Here is a 7,449-nt window from a genome sequence, read left to right on the forward strand (position 1 = left end):
TCAAAAAATATTGGCAAATTAAACCCAACCATGTATAAAAATAGTTATTCGCCATGACCAAATGAGATCTATTCCAGGTATGTAAGGCAGGTTCAACATTCATTCATTCATTCATTCATTCATTCATTTATATTTTTTAGGGGAGGCAACCCTTGGTGGACCTCACAGATTGCAAGGACCTTGTCAGCTTACAATCCCTACAGCACCTGGTCTTCCAAGGTGGTCTCCCATCCAAGTACTAACCAGGTCCGACCCTGCTTAGCTTTTGAGATCAGACGGGATTGGGCTTGTTCTGGGTAGCATGGCCGTAGACTTGGTTGGTTCAACATCCAAAAGCCACGTGATCCAGCAATTGCACTTCCGGGTATGTCCCAATTGAGTGGAAGCTTATGTCAAAACTGGAAGCAATCAAGATGCTTTTCAAGAGGTGAATGAATGAAAAAACAGTGGCGTATCCATACAATGGAATATTATTCACAGATAAAAATACATGAGCTATTCAACCATGAAAACACATAGATCAGTTTTAAGTCATATTCCAAAGTGAACACAGCTTGTTTGGATGCATACTGTATGAAACCAACTATATGACCTTCTGGAAAAGGCAAAACTATGGAGACATGAAGGATATCATCGGTTGTCAGGAATTTCGGGAGAGAAGGTAGAGATTTTTAAGGGTGGTGAAACTCCCTTTTTTATCCCCATATAAGATAACATTCATAGGAATTGGGATTTAGATACCTTTTGGAAGGCTTTTTTTTTTTTCATATTTTTAGTCAAATTTTGTTTTTGGAAAGGCAACAGATCAACCTTATAATTAATTGTATTTCAATCTAATCTAAATATGTGCTCAACAATGGAGCCTATCTGAGTATGAAGTAAAAAAGTTTTTTTAAAAACATCTGCAAATAGATCATCTAGAAATACCAAAATAATAAATCACTTTTCCAAGCCATTGTTGAGTGGAATCGTAAACTAAAACTGAATATTCCTTGTTCTGAAAATGAGTGTAGTACATTAGTATGAATCCTGGGAATTAAGCAAAATCAGATGAATCGAGTTAAGAAGTTAAAGACGTAGCAAGAAATGTGTGTATATACCTGTGAGTGGGGTGGGTGGAGTGAAAATCTATAAGCCAGTTGACCTAAGAGCAGCTGATATCTAACTTGTTCATTTGAGACCAGACATTACGGCAAATCTATCTTTTTTTCAGAAGGCAGTCCATAAACCACATACTTTTTTTTTCAATGTAGAAAGAAATTAACTATGTATAAAGAGCTATTTTTCTTCAGCTCAATTTCAGTACCCAAAAGATTAAAAAACCATCTGTAATCATCACAAATGAAAACAATATGAATGGCATTGGAATCACTTTTTTCCCATTGAGGCTTATAAATTCTATATAGAAATTTGATACTATGACAAATGATATTTTTATAGTTCTGACTGAATGTTTTTTAAACTCTTTTAAAATATTTTTTAAGTTGTAAAAATGTATTTTTCGTGATACTGATTTGGGTTCCTGTTCTTTTTCATCATTTAGGACACTGGCTACCAGTTCTAATCAGGAGGGAAAAAAAAAACCTCTCGGAAATCTTTTCATTTTACCAGCACGTTCAGCAGAAATAACTGATGTGCAAGCAAACCATAAAAGGTACAGCTCTCCCAAAAAGACATTTGTTAATTGTCTCACTGTCAACATTCTTCACAGTGATTCTTGATGAATAACTCTTTCGATCTTGTGAGCATTAGTGTGCAGTCTCACTAGCATATAGTTTCACATCCTTGGGTAGGAAGGTTAGCACACAGCTAGAGAAAAGATGGAAGAGTTTAAGTTTTAATTCTTGAAAAACCTCACATCCTTCTAACCAGGCAAGCACTTTTTTTTCTTTGGCAACTTGAAACTGTGACAGAAATGTATGCTAAAGTAGCCTAGCCTGCCTTCATTTATTTATTTAGTTAATTTGCTTTCAAAACATTTCTGGAAGAGGGACATTTCAAAGGAGCCGCTGCTGACAGGCTTCCATTGCAGTGTCTAGCACCAGGCACCTGGCTCTTCTGTTCCGGGACTTTATCCAGGTACTGGTGACGGTTCACTTGCTACCAGGTTCGTTTTACTGGGCTATGCTCCCAAAGTTGGTTGCCTTTTATGTGGTGGATTTGAGCATTGTCATCAAGCCATTAAGTATGGGAACATCCAACCAAAAGTATTCTGTTCTAATTTCGTTATTGGCGGTAGTAAAGAAGACCTGATTACATCCCATTACCATGATGGCTAAAAGTTCCATACTTTTCTTTCTCTTTTATAGTTATGTTATCCTGATATTAATTTTTTTTTCCATATTTCGTGTCTCTCTCAAAAAGAAATAGGGATGCAGAACTTGAGAATCAGGGTAAATATTCTCTAGGTACCAAGAGAAAGGTTTGCACTGCATTTTGTGTCTTAGACAGTGTCTTGTTGAGATATCTCCATAATCTACTTTTGTAACACCTAGGGAAATGACACAGAAGAAATTCTAGACACCTGTCAACTTTCTTTCACTCCACTCCTCTTTGGGGAATAGGATATCAGCAAGAATCAAGCTTCCAGTTGAATACATAATCGATCATTTAATAGCCTGCCACGCACTCGAGGATCCTTGATAATCACTTTAATAATAAGACACCACTGTTCTATCATGTTCGATCTTGATTCAGGGAGGCTCCGCCCATCCCACTGTACACTCACACCATGAAGATGGTCGCTTGCCTTTTAGACGCAATAGCTCCTTTTTAATTTAGCTATGATCAATGCAGAACGTTATTCCATTTGGATCGCATGAACTAGGACTTTCAATTTTTCACGTGACTCTCTAGAGTTCTCTCCAAAAAGTCTGTTGTCGACATCAGTCACCAGAACAATTTCTTCTAGTATGTGCCTTAGTGATCGATTAATGACACTATGGACAGAGCGGTTTGGAGAAGCGCGCTCCGAGCCTCTTCACGAGAAGCAATCACCAACCTTACTGTAGGAAGATTATCTGGATACAACTTTGTTTGACATCATCCCCAGCAGGAAGTCCTCTCTCCTTTCTTCACTTTTGTTCTGGTCACTGAAGTAAAGCAGCATGAGCAGATCCGAAAATCAAGGAGGTGGCTGGGTCTACCTTACAATAGGCAAATATGTTCACGACATTTTAATTTAAATGTAAAATTTGTATATTTATATATACACATATATGCAAACGTATATAAAGAAGCATGAAAAAATATAGAAATAAACCAATATCATCACTGAAAGTTCTTTCACTTGCACCAGAAATCACCCTCACAACCTAGATTTGCTTGCAGTGGCAGAAGTCAACGCTCCTGGGGCGCCATCGGCTACTGCTGGAGGCTCCCCCTGCGGGCAGGTGGTGAGGCCTGGCCTGAGTCCCACCTCCTCTGAGCTTGCCCAACTTCTGCTCCCTACAGAGGCCTGGGAACGGTTCTCAAAGTGGAAATGGTGGCCTGTGTGACTGCACAGCAAAGCTACTGAACTGCCTCTTTTTCAGGCTACCATGGTAATTATATGGAGGGCAGCATTTTGCTATATTCGAGTCTATGAATCTGAAGCATTCACGCTAACTACTGTTCAGTGTGCTGTATCTTCTGATTTTAACTAAACTCAGTGAGAAAACTTGCTTTCAATTGTATGACTGTATTTTTTGCTTGATTGTTTTGTTTCATCTAAAACCACATTCTGCTCACTAATTTTACCCCAGCTTGGACCCGATAAGGCAGTCCTCAGACCCAGGTGCTGAGCACTGCACCACTTCGAAAGGCATTGGTCGATATAGTCTTTCCTACTAGTTTTTTCATAATACTTGTCACAAAGTGTGGCATGCACAGCACGGTCAAATATATATGATTTTATATCCCATCGCCTTTCAGACTATTCATCATTCTACCTTCTTCTATTAATGTGAATATTTGTGCATTTATCTATCATGAAATATGTAAAGTATTTCCATAGAGTTTAAAGGAAAATATTTAGCCAAATTACTGGTGTCATAGTAATTTTATGAATGTATATATATTTGGATATATATGTGTGTATGATATATATTATATATAGCATATATGTCATATAAAATATATAATATATAAAAAGGCATAATAAAATAAATATGTAATATAATATTTTAGATACACATTGAAGTAAATATCTGTAAGAATGTTTTCCTAAGATTAAAATGTGGCTTATACCTTGCCAGTTATGAAAAAAGAATGATGGATAAATAAAAGCTGATAATATTTTATGACCAATAAGACACCCCCCTTCCAGATTTATAGATAGAATAAAAAATACAATATTGGGAGTGAAAAAGGGCATAGGAAATATTAAAATAATTACAAGTGACTGCTACATGCCAATCAGGGCAAAATATTTAAAAATCTAGACATATATAGGTTAAAAAAATGAACATCCCTCAATTTGTAAAGATGGAAAAATTGGAAAATTAGTTGAAAAGCATCATTAGAAAGGATACCAATAACAGACGGATTCATGCCAGCATGAGTTATATCATAGTAACATGAGTTTTTTCCTAAAACTGGTTAATAACAATGTTATTGAAATCATTCCAAATGATAGAAAAACAATAAAAATATCTCCCAGTTTTTTTTTGTTTTGTTTTTTTTAAAGTCTGCAATCTGACAGTGTAGCAAAAGAATGATACAATTTGACCAAACCGGTTTTCTTTCAGGCATGCAGTGACTCAGTACCAGAATATACATCCACATAATTTATTACATCAAAAAATTCACAGAGAACCAAATGAGCAAATCAAGAGATTTCAAAAAGGCATGATAAAATTAGTAGCTGGTCCTAATTTATATAAATCTAAGAAAAATAACAAGTGAAAATTTGTTAACACAGTAAAGGCTAGATGACCAAACACAACAGGAAAGATTATTATCAATAATGAACAACTGAAACATTTCCATTGAAATTGTAAATAGGAGGTGACGCCTATGTCACCAATAACATTATTTCTTGGGTAAAAGTATTCATGAGTATACACTGATATTTCTAATCCAAACCGAGACTGTAGGGTGATTTATCAGCATTTCCACCTTACATCTGTGTCTCCTTTTCTTCACCCTGACATCCCTGGTTGTCATGTACACTGGAAATGACAGAATTATTATATAATTGCTCATCTGCTTTATCCTACATTGCACAGAAATGATTTTCAGAATAATATACTACTACCAACAATGTAGTGATTGAAATGTTTAAAATTTTTTTCTATGTGCTCTTCCTATTTGCTTCCAATTTTTTAAGTAAACTTTTACTTTGAAATACTTTTATGTTTTCAGGAAAATTACAAAGTTAGTGCAGAGAAACCCTGTACAACTCTCTGTTTCTCCTATTATTAACATCTTACATAACCGTAATACACTTATAAAAACTAAGAAACCACATTAGTATATTACTACTAACTAAACTCCAGCCTTTATTTAGATTTGACCGTTTTTATTTTCTAGTAAGTTTCTTTTTCTATTCCTGGATCTAATCCAGGATACCATATTACCTTTGGTTGTCATGTCTGTTCAGTCTCTTCTTGTCTGTGCTGGTTTCTCAGTTTTTGTTTCTTCATGGTCTTGACAGGTTTGAGGAGCACTAGTTAAATATTTTGTAGAATGTCCCTCAGTTTGGATATGTTCTATGTTTTCTCATAATCAGTCTGGATTATAGACTTTGGAAGGAAGAGTACAGAGGCGAATGTCATCATATCCATGGATACAATGTTATCATCATAACTCATAACTGATGATGTTAACCTTATTTATTTGGCCAAAGTAGTTTTTGTCGGATGGCTCCACTGTAATATTACTTTTTCCTTCATCTTTCCATACTCTATCCTTTGAAAGAAGTCATTAAATAGAGATAGCCACACTCAAGGAACAGAGAGAATTAAACTCTACCTCCTTCAGGGCAAGATCTACATAAATTATTTGGAATTCTTCTGAGGAAGGTTTGTCTCTTCTTTCCCATTTGTTTATTTATTCAATTATTGTCTTGTATCATTAGAGATGCATGTTATATTTGTTCTATATTTGGGGTTATAAGCTAGTACTATGTTATTGATTTTGGTACTCAAATTTTTCCAGCTTTGGTCTTTGGCAGCTCTTTCAAGTTGGCTCTTGAGTCCATTTGACATACCTCTATATCCTTTTTATTGTTAAGCACTTATTTCTGGCACTACAAGAAGCTCCAGGCTCATCTTGTATTTATCCTGCCCCAGTCCAGGAATAATCCATTTATTCAAGGAACCCCGGTTTCTATTATTTGTTAACGATATTTAGAAATAAATGAGGATATTAAAATAACTCATTGCTATTTTTTAAAAACAGTTGTACTATAGCTACATTTCGAAGCATGTAAACATTGCATGCTGTACTCCCTCGGAGTCCTCACTTGTTCTTAGTTTCACGTGTAAATATGTATTTAATAATCCGTTTTTATGTTGATGTCTCTCCTGTATTTGGCTTTTTTATGCTTTCTCAGTGCTATTTGATGTTTTTACATTAACATTCTAAAGGAAGAATTCATGAGGATGATGTATCTTGAGTTCTTGGAAATTGAGGTAGTTTTTCTTCAGCCTACCTATTTGAAATTCATTTCAACTGGATATAAAATTAATATATATATGTACACATATATGTGTGTATATATGTATTTCCCTTTTATCCTAAAAATTACTATAAAATAACTGAAGACAATTTGATTCTTTCTCTTATAAGTTATTTGATCTTTGTCCTTTACGTACAAAGCATTCTTATTTTTTTCTTTGCAGGCTAATAATTTTACTAAACTATGTTTCAGTGTTGGTCATTCTGGTTTGATTCTCCCTTGGTATTTTCATATATCTTATCAACATCTAGTTTCAAATCTTTCATTTTTAATTTCAGGGACATCTTGAATTACAGCTTTTTGTAATTGTTCCATTCCCTTGCTCTAAGTTTTCTTCTATGGGAAATTTTATCATATTTATGTTCAACGTTTTTTCCTTGTGTTTATTATTTGTTGGTTTTACAAATTAATTTTATTCCTAATATCTCCTTCACATTCACTTTTTTACACTTACATACTATAAATTTCATGATATTTTGTGTGCAATCCTATATATTTTGACAGATGCATCCTATCATGTTAATTCTTCCACAAGGAAAGCATAGAACAGTTTCATCACCCCAAACATTTCCTCCCGTTTCCCCTGGCTCCTGGCAGCTATTGATCTGTTTTCTATCTCTGTGAGTTTACTTTTTCTAGATTATCATATAAATGGAATTATGTAGTATGTAGCCATTAAATTCCTTTTTATTTTAATCTTTTTCCTAATTTTCAGGCTCTATTTCCCTTATGATATTATCTGCACTCTTCATTCTTCCTGTGTCCATTCTGGTCTAGTCTTCTTTTCT

At 34.7% G+C, this 7,449-nt stretch overlaps 2 pseudogenes; both read right to left on the bottom strand.

The window, feature by feature from the left end:
* Positions 1–194: 194 nt before the first annotated feature.
* On the bottom strand, positions 195–313 carry LOC111731918 (annotated as a pseudogene).
* A 1,657-nt stretch (positions 314–1,970) lies between these two features.
* LOC105305983 lies at positions 1,971–3,036 on the bottom strand (annotated as a pseudogene).
* Positions 3,037–7,449: the final 4,413 nt, after the last annotated feature.

The sequence above is a fragment of the Pteropus vampyrus genome, unplaced genomic scaffold (assembly GCF_000151845.1).
Source record: "Pteropus vampyrus isolate Shadow unplaced genomic scaffold, Pvam_2.0 Scaffold408, whole genome shotgun sequence".
NCBI classification, from domain to species: domain Eukaryota; kingdom Metazoa; phylum Chordata; class Mammalia; order Chiroptera; family Pteropodidae; genus Pteropus; species Pteropus vampyrus.